The 16,239-nt window shown below is 36.7% G+C and overlaps 1 long non-coding RNA gene across 4 annotated transcripts in view; it reads left to right on the top strand.

Annotated features, from left to right (window-relative positions):
• The window catches only part of LOC110352364 (uncharacterized), a 285,853-nt gene that overhangs the window by 222,579 nt on the left and 47,035 nt on the right, over positions 1–16,239 (top strand). Inside the window, exon 4 of one of the 4 annotated variants that reach the window (XR_005268233.2) lies at positions 8,969–9,647. The exons of the other annotated variants lie outside the window; for them this stretch is intronic. This is a non-coding gene — a long non-coding RNA (uncharacterized lncRNA). Of the gene's footprint in view, positions 1–8,968; positions 9,648–16,239 lie in introns of those variants that run through there. 4 annotated transcript variants of the gene reach the window in all.

Genomic DNA, 16,239 nt, shown 5'->3' with positions numbered 1-16,239 from the left:
CATAATACATTTCAGGAAAGGAATGTACTGTGCCTAAAGCTCAGTATTCAGCCTTTAATAATCATTCTTTGATGAACAGATACCATGTGCATATCCTCACAAGAGCTGTTTCAAGGATGTCTTCTGTTTACCCTGCAAACTGCTTTGAAAAGTTCCTGCTGCAGAACTAGACCATACAGATAGATGACAGTGCTGAAATGAACCAGAATGCTTTCCCAACGTTTCTCTAAGATGATTCATACTATAAGAGCTATAGTTTGTTCTTAAATAAGAAAAATAAGAGCATTTGGGTCGCAATTTATTGGCAAGGACTGAAGAATTAGGAATCCAGCATGAAGCATTCATTGCTGCTTGTTCTTGACAAGCTCAAATATCTGTTCATACACTTGTCTCACTTTTTGTGATGCCTGGACTTCCGTTTCTTGAGTTACAGGCAATTGAGCATCTCTGGCTTTATCAGCTCCTTTCAGCAGAGATAATTTGTGTCTTGGCGCTATACCCACAGAACAACAGCAGATTCTGTTAAATTGCTGGGAAAAAAAGTGTTTTAACTAAGTGATATTTTCCAGTTCTAGTAGTCCCTTTCAATTTAAGCCATCCTTCATATTTCTCAGGACTTGTGTGAGATGATAGCTCTTAAGTAAAACTATATGCTGTTTGTTTTCTTGGATACACAAGAATCAATTTCAGATGATAAGGATGATAACTTCAGAGGAGAACAGACCAGTTTCACATAAAGGAACAAGAATACTTTGTCTTGAGTCATATTTGCATAAGGGTATGCTCAAATCAAAAAGTATTAGCTATGTCCTTCCTGGCTAAATGATGTCTGTATGGTTGCAATACCACACTACGACTTGCATCTATCCTCATTCTTTGTAAGAGCAGCAGCTGGTGTAAGCTGATGGCCATAATTAGACAGGTTTGCTGATGTTGACAGTGTGGATGCTGCATTATGCTTGAAAGGGCTGCCACTGCTGGTGAGTGGTAAGGGCTGCAAATAGCTAGTGATCAGTCACAGAAGAGAAGTTAGATTCTGTACAGCCATCTTGTAATACTGTAAGTCAGTTGAAATCATCACTTGTTAAAATTAAGCAAATTTTTGGAGGGAGACCTCTTATTTCTGGCACTTCTTCTTACTTAGTAACTATTTTCACACTATGTTTCTTGGGACGTGCCCTTTTATTTTTGAAGCATCTGATCCCAAGTTCTTTACTATTAGAAACACAAAAACCTTGCTATAACTACTCAGATTCAAAAATAAAAATAAAAATGGTGGCAAGAAATCGTTGTCTTTGTTTTGATTCAGTTGTATGCTGAATAGTTCATGATTCTTGGTGATATTATGTAGAAACAGAACAGGAATAGAGATCAAACTCTGAAACTCTAACCAAAGTCTTTGTTTTCAGACTTCTCACCTCAGAAAGATGTGCCAGCAGATCATCTTTCTTCTGTCATACTTGTACGTGATTTTTCTGATAATCATTGCTAAATATCGTCCAAATTCTTCACTTACAATGAGCTAGGCAGGTAAATATTTTATGTACTTTTTTTTAACAATATCAACATTGTAGAAAGTTAAAATATTGAATAGATGTGGTGCCATTCCATCTCACCTAGCTAGGATCTCTGCAAAAGGAATATCTTTCATTTTACGCTATTAAAGTAATTCTAATTCTTGCTGACAGTATGCATTCACTTTCCTCCAGAAGAGTAGCTCTGGGCCAAATCAGTTCATAGCTGCAAAGAGCATGTACTGTTGCATGTGTTGAATGGCTGGAAAAGCTCCATGTAGCAGAAAGCAAACTCAGTCTGGATCTAATAGCCACACTACCAGCAGAGTGCAGATTTAAAGTATTTATTTATTAATTTGAGCTCATAATAGAGTAGTGGCATAAAAACATAATTCATTTAAGTGCCAGTATATATTGGTGATAGTAGTTTCATTAGATGATGCATGTATCACTCAATTTTGCTCAGAAGTCCAAAAGAATTCTTTTAACTCTGACGTGCTTTAATGTGAAAGAAATTAAGAAAGAAATACTTCGCTAAAAATACTCCTGAAATTTGACACCTTTTATTAACTAAAAATTGATGCTACAATTAATAGAGGTTAAAATCAGATGCAGAAACATGAATGCAAAACCCCATTAAAGAGAAGATATAATATTAGGTATTTGCTGGGATTTCCTGTGACAAAATATATTTGGACAACAAAGATCATGAACTGCTTCTGGCATTTGTAGAAGTTAAAATGAATGAATCAGCTGCTAATCCAGCGCTTGAGGCAAACTGCTTGTGCTGATGACATTTTGAATAAGTGACACTCAAATGTTTAAACTATGTGGACAGTAGTGGACTTCCTACGGGATCTTTTTCCAAATATTTTGCTCACCTTGCTGTAATGTGTTGTCATCTTGAATATAGCTCCCTTTCAGCAAGTCCCAGACAACTGAAATATTGTTGGTAAACATTTTCTTAATTGTTATTTCTAAGCAGTTCTGATAACCATGAGATTGCAAAAGAAAAGCTTCTGAAACAGCATTATATAGCTCCACTGAATTCTAATGCTGGGCAGCCATGTCTTTTTAATATGTAACCACAGTTACTTGAAAGATTGTTGCACTTAAACACATGGAAGGTCAAGGGAAGAGAAATGGAAATAATTCCATAATAGTAATATCAGTTGGAAACAATGGATTTTTAGGAATGCCAGTTTAACACTAGCTGCCCTTTCAGTTAATCTCAGTTAAAAACTGCTATATAAAAACGCAATAAATAGCTGATCTGAAAGTCTGGATATTATTTACTATCTTCCAGTGAAAATAGGAGTCATTCTTTAAAAAGAGGAATGTACCAGGGTAGAGCATGGGAAAAACTCTCATTTCAGATTTCGCAATTTCTGAAAAACTAAAAATTTGAAAAAAATCTCTCCGTGTTTAAGAAATACAAGTTGAAAAAAATGTTTATTAAACAATGTCTTTACTAAATTTATTCTTAAGGCATGGATTGTTTTAATGGAAGTGATATAGTCTGCCAAAGAGAGAATAAATTGAGGGGTAGTCATGCTGCAAGTAGTAAAGGTAGTCGAGGGAACTACTGCTAGGACTGAGTGAATGTCTAGCTCTTCGTGGAAACTTGGTCATTGCTAAAATGTGTTTGTGGAAGTTTGTTTGCTCACTGTTGAGCTTAGATAATTACACTGTTTCTGTAAATATTGTATCGGGACTTTTAAGTGTTTTTTCCACTTAATCCTTGCTGGTAGAGAAGAGGCTAAACAATGGAACACTAACTCTTCTGTATGAAAGGATGTAATTGAAATACTGGGGTCTAATTATTAGTCTTTTATACAGGAAAAAACATACGGGGGGTAGCTATTAATGCATGTATGACTACACATACATTCATGCACAAGCTCCTTTTAATATTAGCTTTACCCCAGTGTCAACTATAGCTTTTATGGTTTCAGTAAGTGCTAGGCTAATCTAAGTGTTTTAGCACCAGGTTTTTGAGAAGTGATTTACGTTGAAAAATCTTGCCAATGAACCAATGGCAAAATGTTCATTAATTTAAATAGGGAAAATCTGCACTCCCCCCCTCCCCCCCCCTTTTTTTTTAAATAGGAGTAAGGATTGCATCATTTATTTGAGGAGCAAAAAACTTGTAAATCAAAAACTCATGTTTACTTGCAAGAGTTTCCACTTAGAATTAACTTCAGATAAAAACAAAGAAACTTATAATGTGGTCAATCATTAATAATGTTCTATAGTGATAATATCTCTTTCATACATCTTTTATTATTTTTGTTGTTGTTGAATTACATTTCTTTTCAGAAAGACTTTAACTTTTCTTACTTTTCAAATGAAAGTTAAGAATTAAAAGAACATACTTGCTTGAAATTGTTAAGGTTTATATAAAGGATCTCTGAATTCTTAGAACTTTTGAAACAGTTCAGTAAGAAAACCTTGAAGTAGGCTTGAAATATGTTTTAAATTAAAAGTCTCTAAGTTAAAAGGAGGTCAGTTTTGTGCTTACTGAACAACATTTTTTATGGATAAAAGAATAACCAATTAAGGAAAATTTATATCTCCTTTGTAAATTCTAAATTCTTTCATATTCCTAAATTCCCGTGTCTCTGTTTGTTGTATCTCAAAGAACGCATTTGTATACAAAGACAAAACAAGTGTAACATAATCAGATTATAAAGATGAAATAAAATACAAACTTTTCTGTTTTATTAACTTTAAATAGTGTAACTCAAGAGATAAAAATGTTCTTCTAGTCTTATATTAAAACTATATTGCTTGCTATTCAATATTGTTTTGAAGGTCAGCTTGAAAATGCAGACTGAATTTTTAACTTGTATGATACCTTTAATAGACTGCAGAATAGACTTTGCTTCCACGCTTTCAGTGCTGAAAAAGACTCCTCCAATTTTAAAAAAATGCTGCTATCTCAGTGGTTGGCAGGCTTTTGTGGTTGTAAGTTGGCTAAATACTACATCAAACAGCAGAGCATGTAAGTGATTGCAAAGCACTGTCTGTAAATTCTTTTTCCACTGGGTGGGCAGGGATTTCTCATTTCATACATCATTCACAACTTGCCGCAGTGATTCCACAAAGTCACCCAGGAGGCTTAAAACAGTTAATGGAAAAGAAAAACTTCCTTTTAGTTTGGGATGCTTTTTTCCTCTTCTTTTAGCTCTGCAAGGTGGCTCTGTTCTTTGCCTGTCTCTATTGGCAACACTGGTAGAGCTTCAAGTGATTGTTTATGGCCAAGGTGTTTGATGGAAATCTTTGCAGGCCTTGTAGTAAGAAGTGGTTACAGAAAGAGGCTGGAGCATCAGCAAGCAGGAATAGCTTTTTCGCCATAAAGAAAGACAGCCCAACAGGATTTGGTTTGATAAGAAGGTTAAGTAAGTGATCTGGACAACTAACTCCAAGCCTGTCTCCGTGGCCAGGACAGCCAACACTTTCCATCACTGAAAAAGGGGCTGCCTCTGCAACAACAGTGTTTTTAAAGGGTTGGTAAACAACAGACGTTAAGTCATGTAGCGCATGTCTTCTCACAGAAATAACTGAATTTTTTGGAGACTGGAGGCATTTTACAAGGATTCAAGGTGTATTAGCAGTCTGTATGCATTAGTGTTACAGATGCAGATTTGAAAACTAGGCCTTCACAAATTAGTACACATAAACAGCTGATGTCATTTAAAAGTAACTTCACCTGCTTGGTATAGTGTTTCCCATTTCCATTTCAGGTTTATTGGAAATAACATTCAGCTGTTTATGGGCTATATTTTAATTTTGCTAATGTAAGTGATAAACAAGCAGCTGAATACCTGTCTTTCTTTAAAAAGAATATACAGCATCAGGAGTTCCACGTAACATAACTGATGGATTTGTTACCACATGTCTGTGAAAATGCTTTGTGTAATATGGATTAAAGTAGGACTCCGAATTTGACCTAAATTATGGCAGTATAAAAGTGGAATGATTTCACTGAAGCTAATGGGCTTTTCTGGAATTATACTTCTGTAAATGAATTCAATATTGCTAGGTAGGCAGTTAACTTAGAGCCATTTTGCTCTTAAAACAAACAAACAAAAACCACACACACACACACACACAAATCTGAACCTTGATTCTGTACTGCTGTGCCATCTTTTTTCTTCCCAAAGATTAGTATAAAGTGACGCATTTTATAATCTCAGTTCAACCAAAGGACTCTAACAGCAATGCTAGTAGTAGTGTTTGTAACAATCATGGCACAACCAATGTCAGATGTATGCCTGTTCACCTCAGTCATTACAGGACTTTGAGTAGGTCTCTATAGCTGACAGCAATTGAAATGCCCAAGAAACTTCATTTATGTCCGAGGATCATACCTAGGTGTTCCTGCAAACCTATGATATCTCTGTATGATTAGATACTGTAAGGTAATGCAGTCATTACACATTAGCTAGCACTGTGTTTTCAGTAGTGTCTGGTTTACATTCTCTCTTTCTCAAGCTAGTCCACTAGATCTTCTCTGTCGTGGATAGTAAATAGTTGATAAATTTTTATAGGTTGCAGTAAGGGTTGATAGGTTGCTGACAGACAGGAGCCGTCCTTATCATCCTCTGACTGTATATTTATAATCATCAGAAATGCATACTAGTCACACCTTGCATGACCTGTTATCAGCTATTAATCATTTATAATTCCCTCCAAAAGATATGTTAATTGAGCATGAGATGTTACTCTATCATATTTTGTTATGCATAAACAAAGCAGGATATATATATATTTTTCCTTTCAGTCTGACGTGTTAGTATTGTGATTGCTTTTAGTCTTATTTTTATCTGTCTGGAGAATCTTGGCTTTTAACTTGAGAGGCTAAAAGCCAAGTGGTTTAATTTAGTTGATGGTTAAGATCATTGAGCTTCTCTCATAGATTTTGTTCATGAATGTGTCCAGGAGTTGGACTCAATGATCCTTGTGGTTTCCTTCCAACTCAGAATATTCTGTGGTTCTATATTCACATCCAATGTGCTTTACTTTATTTTCCTTGCCTTGTTGGAGTTTCAAGTAGTGCATCACTCTGATGTTTAGCACTGTGAAGTTACTGCCTCATTGAACTCAGCTGACAGATATTCATTTGTAAGCCAATGAAACACCAGTGCTAAATTCAGAAGCAGTAATGCTAATGTGTCCTTATTTCATCTTTTCTTATTCCCAAAATAATTAAGGTTAAAATACCAATCCATAGTATATAGCATAAACACCTTTGTGTCAAACTTGCTATTCTGCAGGACAACAGTCATATTTATTTTATGAATGTATTTTTTGTGTGTGTGAATTTGCACCATTTACAGATATACCTTGTTTGCATTCTGTCTTTTTGTACAGCTGTATTAGGATCGTGCGTATGGAACATAGTAAGAGTCAGGCACAGGATTCTGTGCCTGTATGCTGCAGAAAATTGCCAGAATTAAAAAAAAATAAATAAAAAATAAAAATAATTCTGGAATTTATGATTTTATTTTGGAAACTTATTTTGCAGCAGTTAATTATTCATATACATGAGGCAGAACTATTGGGAAAAATCCAATAAAAAAGTTCAATTAAAAACCTAAATTATAAGTTTAATCAGTATCTTCGACAGTACAAATACTGATTTGCATATAGTCTCATTGAAGAATACTTTGTGTAAGATGAACATTACACTTTTGTGCAGTCTCAGCTCTATTAGTTATTTCTGCTGCATAAATGATCATATATCATTTTATTGATGGCAATTTTCTCTGCGGCTGCAATTTCTTAAAAAAAATAATCTCTTCATCTCCATACTGAAAATTCAGAGGGTTGTTCTTTTTTGTATATGAGCAGTATCGGTATCTAAATCAACACGAGTTAAAAAATCCAGCGAGTGTTCCAAAGGAAAGCTGTGCCTACCCAACTGTTTTGTTTCATTCTACTGAATTGTTGGCCTGCCATCATAAAAATTACATCAATACATGAATAGCAGGCTTCAGAAAAGCTTTCTTGTTTTGACTAAAAGCACATAAATCTCTGAGAGTATCAAACAACTGATTGGGAGGATTAGTTTATCCAGGCTACCGGTATAGAAGTGAGAGCTCCCATGAAAACTGATATTATTTACTATAGAGGAAAATTACTTTAAAAAAAAAAAAAACATCTTATTTGTGCTCTCATGCCTCCTTCTCTTTGTTTAAAAGGAGGTATGAGATCATGCAAGAGCAGATTCTAACTCAGAGTGTTTGCAGAGTTAGCATTGGCTAAACTCTGCAAGTAAAGAAGCATTTAGCACAACAGGTTGTTCTTCTGATAGAAGAATACATTTATTATGTAGGTTCAGATTTAGATGCATTTATTTTTTTTTTTTTCTTTCCATCTTTCTTCCCATGCAGTATCCTCAAGCTTAATGTTTTGATCTCAGTTATGTAAATATGTTTGTCAAGGGGGGATTTGATGGAGATTTTGTTACACAGAGTGCTGTGTATGACTTTTTAGCTATACTTATGATTGGAAAATGTTCTATTTAAGAAAAGCATATGACTAATAATAATAATTTGTGAACAGAATAAGCATAATGCAATAACTGGAAAGAAAAGCGTATGTATTTGTTGGTATATATGTGAGAGGTTGCTTATTTCAGGATGAAAAATTGTTTCCTCTACAGTCATTGTGGTTTTGTGTGGCAGAACTCACTGCATTCATTCTCTAAGGCAAAGTTGCCAAGGAACAGTGATCACTACAGGCTCCATTTTTTGTACAGCCCTATCAGTCAAATAATTCCACAGCTCCCATAGATAAGTTGCTGAGCAGGAGAGATAATATCACTCTCATCTCTTTTCATCTAGCAGCAATGCAGAAGGCTTGGATGATCAACGTCTGTAATGAGGGCTGTAAGAGTGCACAGATATTTGGATCAAAGGGCAATCTCTCTCTTTTATGTAACTGTGGAGCCTCACATATCACTAGATTATTCTCTGCACTTGCTGTAAATAATTCTCCCCATCAGAGCTAAGCACTTTGCAACCATTGCCTCTAAATTATAAGATGATCTATACTGCCTCCACCTATGTGCAGTTCCCTGACCTGAAGCTGCTTATTTTCACTCAGTTCCAGTTGCAGATTTATGGCCACAGTAGTACATTTTATCTCAAGTGGACAATACATTTTTCATATCAAACACAATTTGTTTGTAATGTAATGTTTTGTCATCACCTGTTATTGTTATGCTTCAGAAAGCACGGTGCCCAGCTGAAAGCATGAATTTACCTCTATTCATTAAATAGCTTAGAGTTATGGCAGGGATGGAAGCAAGGTGTGGTTTCCTCTGAAGGATTTTCAGAGAATGGGCATGACCATGCTGTGAGTGTGTTCAATTGCCTCTTTGGGTGGCTTCCATTGGTGCATAAAGTGAAGGATGGAGGCTTAACCTCAAAATCTTCTATTTGCAGCTGGATGCTGTGGTGCAGAATCTGCAGACATTCAAGGCTGGATGGAAAACCCTCATCACCTTTGTATCTGAAGAAATATGCAAGGTTACCATCAGTTACCCTCCCGGGTAACTGTGTAACTGTGAGGTCTGAAATTAGTACTGTGCAGTGGTTTTGCATCATTGTGATGTTACCCTTTGAGGAAAAATAATGTATAACAATATGGATCTATCAAAGGACTCTGAGAACTGTGGACTAAGGTCCATGAGGTTGTTGTCAGAAGATCTAGAAATCTATTTTAACCTAACCAAGTGACAGCATAATACTCCTTTGAGACACAACTTGGAGAAAGGATTCAATTCATTAGGAAAATCAAGCATAAAACAGCTGCTGTGTGGTGAGTGTCAGAAATAATCTCATCTGTCCAAAAAACAAGAGGCATAGTACTCCTTAACTGTAGTTCCTGTTTGAGGTTCAGCATGCATCAGTCATGTATGGGATAGTTTTAATAGCTAAGTTTTTACTTATCTCATGCCTTAGAAGCAGGTGATCAAGAGAGGAAGAGTTCTCATTATTCCACCTGTTTGGTAGAAATGGGGCCTTTTCCAAAGTAGTAGAGTATAATAAGCCTTCAAGAGCAATAGCACATGCACGGTATCCTATTCAAGGTTAACAAGCTCTTCTGTTTGATTTATATATACCTCTGAAAAGAACAGAATTGCAAGTAATATAACATCAGCGGCTTGCTTGCCAAGCATGATTTAAAAAATAAAATACTATAAAAGTAGCAAAGGCATCTTATTTCCAGTTGCAAAGCTCAAAAACAATGCAAAAAAAAAAAAAAAAAAAAAAAAACTCTTTTCCCAGTTTTCTTACATGTGAAAAAGTTTATTAATTTTAGAAGTTGTATGCTTTAAAATGGAGTTGACAAAAGAGGCTTCCTACTGCTTCTAGTCATTCCCTTTTCACCAGCTTCCCATTCATGCTTCCCTTCACATCCCCGTCTCTGTTTGGAGGCAAGATTCAGTCTAATGTTTCATTTAAAAGACATAATTTGCCCTCCTGGATATCGTTTTTTCCACAGCATATTACTTTTTGCTCTGGATTTAACTCCAGCAATCTGTTATCATTCTGCTACCTCTGCCTGTTATGGCCTCCTGTTTGGCAGCTCCTCTGTCAGCACCACCCTGCTCTTTTTGTAGAAGGGGATACGAATTGGTCTGAATGGCATTTCACCTGCCTTCTTCCCAGTGCTGAAAGGCTGTAAAAATGCATGAACTTCACTGCATCAATAAATCACTCACTGATAGCTGGAGAAAACACCCGATCACAGCCTATTCCTGGTACAAAGCTCCCTGTCCTGCTGACCTCGTGTTGGGGAAGCTGGCGGCAGGTTGGTGTGCACGATCCGGGGCCGAGGAGCCCAACAGTGTCAGGAGGATGCACTGCTCGGCTGCGTGTCGGGTGGCTGTCATGGAGACAGCGTGTAAGCACAGAGTGCCATATTTAACACCTCGGAGATGACAGTTTTGTAATGTGCCTTTTCACAGCGAGTGCTGGAGGTGAGAATGAAGACAGTGGCGCTGAATGCGGCGGCTGTCTTTCCTTTGGTTATAAGCACTTAGCACTGCTTCATGCACGCAGCATTATCACTTACACTGAACAGTCCACCTCTGCCATGCCCTGGCCATCATGCCAGTTTTCAATCAGCTGCATTATGATAGTCACCTGCTGTGGTGAATTACCTCTGAATACACCTTTATGTGTCAGTTTTTGTTACGCAGTTTCAGATGTCATCAGCCTCTTGTGATAGGTGCTGTGGTAATGAGACAGATAAAGGGTAGAATAGAGCATTCAGAGGGTAATGAAAAGAGTGAAATACAGAGCGTACACTTTGTCAAAGGAGCAAGGCAGTTGCTGTTATGATAGAAGAAATTTACTGACAGGCAAAATAGAGATGAACCTCTTAATGCTTCAATTCTAGTGGAGCTGAATGCTCGTGATTGCTACTGTTCTGTTAACTTCCTCTTTCAGAAAATAGGTGCACTTAGTACTCCTGCTTGTGTCAGTGTGGGGGGTCCTGAAAGACGCTTACCCAGAAATGGTGCACAGTCCTTTATACAAGAATCTGGCTACCAGAAAGTAGCAGGGACTTAACTGGCGCAGTGATACCAAAGCTATGCGTGACAAAATGTCAGAACAGAAATAAATTCAGGAGAAACATAACTGAAAAATATGTAAACTGGAAACTAATGAAGCATTTGACTAGTTGTAATGAAAAATAGAATTTTTGTGGTGAACAGAAGTTCAGCTGAGGTAAAACTGGAGATGCTCTTCTCGTGCAATTGGTTAAGGATATGTAAGAAATGAACATAAGAGCTTACTCAGCAAAATGCTAGTTAGGATAGATGAAAAAGGGCTAGACAAAAATCTATGGAGAGTTACATAATGCTTACTTAGGGCATCTTATCTGGCGCTTTAAAGAACCTAAAAAGCTTAGCTGTGCACATCATTAGCAGTGCTAGAAGCTACAGTGGCCTTTCCTGGAAGTAAAGACAACTGCTAGTAGTGCATGAGCTGTGCATGAATTATCAGACCTGATGAAATCTCCTACTGTATTAAAAAATTCTGTAAGAAATTTAAGATGTTGGAATTTAAGTCCCATGAGCTGAAAGGAGAAAGAAAGACAAAGTCTGTAGCTGATAAACATTCTCCAGGTATATTTTTTCTCTATATATTTTTTTCCCTTTGCATCTAAAAACTATTCCTACTCACCGCACTCACCTATGATAAAATGCTACGTGTTTAGAGTAACTTATAATTATGGATGGTCAGTAATTTTTTTCACAATTTTTTAAAGAAAATTTGAGTTGCAACTCTCTTTAAATTTATGGTGCAGTAAAAGCAGAAACTGAAAGCAGGATTAAATGGTAAGTTTAAAATAATTTCCAGGTTTTGAAAATTAAATTCAGTTTTTTGGACAGAAAATATGAAAAAAATCAAATTATTTGGTATTGGAAGCATTTTGAAAATTTCTGGGGCCAATTGACATTTTTGGGAAAGCTTCTTTTTCCTATTAGTTTGGTTTTCTTTGTAGTTTCTCAATATCTCTTCTTCTCTTCCGTATTTTTCTCTTTTACTTTAATTCAAGGAGCATGATATTCCAAGATTATTGTCTGTAAGATGGTTCCTTTAGTAACAACTGCTGTTGAATTGTATGCTTTGCTTCCATCTGTATAGAATGAATAGGCTTGCGGCTAAAACCTAAAAAAATTAGACATTAAAAATCAAAAAATTTGGAAAGACAGATCAGAAGTGTAGCTTTTGAAGTTAACTAAAGCTGACAACGTTCATTTACATAGTTCAAATGGCAAATGAAAAACATCTACAGTGAAGTAAAAGGAAGAGACCCATCTTTCATATGTAATTGGAATATCTGAAGGTTTAATGCTCAGACAGGAGGAAATAAAACAAAATGCCAAATGTAAGGGATATTACTGGTGACTTTACACCACCAGCTGAAGAACCGATATGAACAAGAGAAGAAACTAAGTCATGGACAAATTTAGTTTGTTGTTTCCATATGTATCAATTATAGTGAATTTCAGTGATCGAGGTTGTGATGTCATGTATTTTTTGCTTTATTTTATTTGATATAATGCTTATTTTGTGATACAATGCATGTTTTATAAGTTTTTAGCTAGTAGAGTATTCTAAGCACATGTAGCTTTAGACATGGACTCCAGATCTTAATGAGAAACAACATCAAGGGTAGAGCAACGCATTTGTTTCTGAATTTGGAGCCTTTATTCCTGCACCCCAACAGACCAACTTTATTTTTATTTATTTATTTATTTTTGGTAACATAGGATTGAGCCTGTGATGCTACCAAAGGCTTCACCAAGGGCTGTCAGCCACCAAGACCTGTAATTTCAAAAGAGTACTCTAGTTTTCATAACCTCATTTTCAAGTGTTTGGTTTTGCCCTTTGGGGTATTGACCATCACAGATGTCAAATTGGCAGCACAGCATCACTCAGGAGCTCAGAGCCATTCTGCTAGGGAACAGCTTAGGCTAAGCCTAAATGACCCAGAGCAGTGAAGGGGAGCAGGAAGATACAATTCAGCCTCCTGCAGCATTTTCTGACTTGTTGCACTGATGTTGCTGGCTCGGAGCCCTTCACACCGAGTGCTGTGACTGCAGGATTGGCACAAACACAGCTCTCCACCACAAAGGGCTCTCCATGCAATAGGGGAGGATTGCACAGGCTGGTTTCTGAGGGCCTTTCCACGTGGCTCAAGTGGGGGATTTAAACACAGAAGCCAGATCCTGTTGTCATTTACACATTGCACATCCTGTGAGTTTTTCATGGAAGCATAAAAGAAAGAGCTTGATGTCTGACTAACAAGTACTTTCTCAGGACTGTCTGTGCTATTCCTATTGCTGATGGTTGATGCCACCTGATTCAAAGCATCTGAAAGGTTTAAATGATACAGAAACTGCAAGAGCAAAATCATAGACCAGACAGGCTCTCTAACTGAAGTGGTGAATGTCATATTTTAATATTTTGAAATATTAATGAAGAGTGGAAAGGGGAAGGGAAAAAGGACACATGAAACATTGTCTGGCTAAAGGTCACCCCCAAATAGGTGAAAAATACAGCTATTAAAATAGGAAACAGTCTGCTGCCTCTTGGTATGGGCATTTTGTATCATTTCACCTGAGTAAAAGAGGTGATCTTTGCCTTTCACCTTATTCAGCATATGTCCAAACATGATGGCCTAGCTTGTGGAAGACACCAACGTACAGCAAGTCTGTCTTACGTTCTCCTTTCTTTTCAGCACAGAAACAGGTTGGATGATTTTGAAAGTCTTCACTGAATGTCTTTCTTCATTTAGTATATGCAACAAAAATTTATGTCGTACAAGTCACTCCTTAAGACATGATTTAAACTTAGACATTCTTAAATTACTTACAGCCAAATTGATTTTATCTGTCAGTCAGGAATACTTTATAATTGGTAGCTGGTTCATATTTTTTAGCAAATATCAAGTAAAATCAGGACTTCTTCCCTTCAGAGATTAGTCCAATATGTCTTTGATAATTCTGATTGCAGAACTTTCTGTTGTTAATTAGTATGCAAATTCACATTTCAGTACTCTGCAGTCCACCACTGAATTTTAATGGGATAGCTAACTATTCATAATATAGTACTAAATGAATGAAGGTATGTGTAAGAGGAAGAATTTTCATATGCTTTCACAGGTGTCTGGAGGTTTTTTTTTTTTTTTTTTTTTACCCTGTATCCTAGTGTTTCTGTATATTATGAATGTTGCACAGATGATGTGACTGGATTTACTGTTTGTCCCTTGGAGGGGACTGAGAGGAAGACCTAAGTGTGCTTTAACAGCACAATAGTCAGAATATTTCATGGCAGCCATCAATTGTAGACTCTTCCCCATAAAAACACTGTGTCTGTCAGTATAGATGCTGACATTGCATCCTGTATGACCAGACATTGCTATCTTGCCTTCTGTGCATTTTTCAAGAGTATTTATAGCATTGCTACAAATGCTTGAGAGGTATCATGATAGGTATGTATTTTGTTCGCCAGAAATATTCAGTAATTTCTATCTGGCTGAGATGGACAGAGGCTAATCCTTGCATAGAAGAGTCTGGCTAACGCATAAACCTGTCAACAAAACACAGAGGAAAATATTTTGTATGTTTTGGTGTGATCTAAATCAAATTTCAAGCAAAGAATATTTACATATGGGTGTCCTGCAGGTTTCCAGTTGAAAGACTAAAAGGGATCTGTGCTCATAGATTATGAATTATGAAGTTTTGGTGCGTATGGACTGCAAAAGTTGTATGCTAGACTTTAGGCAAGCCAATATTTGGCTTGGTTGAAAAGCTCCGTAACACTGTTAATAACTTTTAAAGGTAAGAGAGAGGCTGTATAAAATGGATTGCAGTTACTTGAGAACAAAAGATGGAACACGCTAATGATAAATGAATGGATTTGTAGCAAAACAATCATTTGTGGGGTGAGGGGGGAGAAATCTGAAGTTTTATGTTGTAGCCTCAGAGACTCACTCAATTTGTTTCTGAGAGGTTTATGTGTCTCATAACTGATATAATTCCAGTTTCAGGTTGCAAAGGTTTTACAGGAAAAGTCTAGCAAACTGCATTGTGAAATACCTGCCAGGTAGAGAGGGGAAGGTTGTATGCAGGACCAACCACTTGCCTTTAGGCAAAAGTACTGGTTAGTTGGAGGAGAAATGCAGCATTCTAGTAAAGAAGGCAGGTCATGCACTGCTGGTATAGGAAAAAAATGATTCAGAAGTGTGTAAATGATCATGGCCCAAATGTAGCAATGCTGGAAGTCAGTAACCTCACACCTGTCTGCACAAGAGCTGGATTTGACTTCATAACTCATAGAAAGCTGAAGAAATTACCTTTGTGCAGACAGTAAGTGAGGCCTAAGCTCATTTGTGATGTATTATGAGGATATATCTTACAGTTGTCAGTAACAAAAGTGAAGTGAAATGAAGATTGTTTATCTAACCAAGCTTTCTAAGATCTGTGCTGTCCTTAACAAATAGCCTTAGTTGAGAGGGTTCTGAGAATTTCCAGGAATTTTCTTATTATATTTCAAGCTCAGATACTCAACGGTACACATTCTTCAAGAGAAAAAACAGCATGTTTTGAAGATTTATAATAAAGATGTTGGCTGTGTATTTTTCAGTGTTTAATACAATGAGCTTATGACTTGAGCCACCCTGTCCTTTTTTTCCTTAAAGGATATAAAGACAAAATGTTCATATTTTCCAGATACTATTCTCTTATTTCTACTTTTGGCTGTGTCTGTCTATGTACACATCCTTTAAGAACAGACTTTTGGGCAAGCAGGGGGAGGTTCTGGATACTATTATCACCTTTTAAAAATTAGATGTTATAACCACAGCAATAACATCCAGGAGGAAGCAATTACAAGTATTTGTCCCTCTTCTGTATTAAGAGACGTGGTTAAACAAGCACAGTACAGTGCAGTGGTGATGCTCTAGCTTGCTTCGTGTGAGATAATATATAGAATCATTTTAGCATGCCTCCACCTATGCTAATTTGGAAATGGGGAAATGTAGGGGGTCATTTCCCTTGGTCCTCAGTATTACCCACCTAACAAAGAACTTCAAATAGCTCTTCCCTGTTCACCCCTTTGCTGCCCATCCTCCCTTCACTACCATAACAAGACTTCTCTTTCTCTAACGGGGGGTCCTGGAGTTTTAAAAG

The sequence above is a fragment of the Anas platyrhynchos genome, chromosome 10 (genome assembly GCF_047663525.1).
Source record: "Anas platyrhynchos isolate ZD024472 breed Pekin duck chromosome 10, IASCAAS_PekinDuck_T2T, whole genome shotgun sequence".
In the NCBI taxonomy this organism is placed as follows: Eukaryota; Metazoa; Chordata; class Aves; order Anseriformes; family Anatidae; genus Anas; species Anas platyrhynchos.
This window is presented reverse-complemented; position numbering and strand designations above follow the sequence as displayed.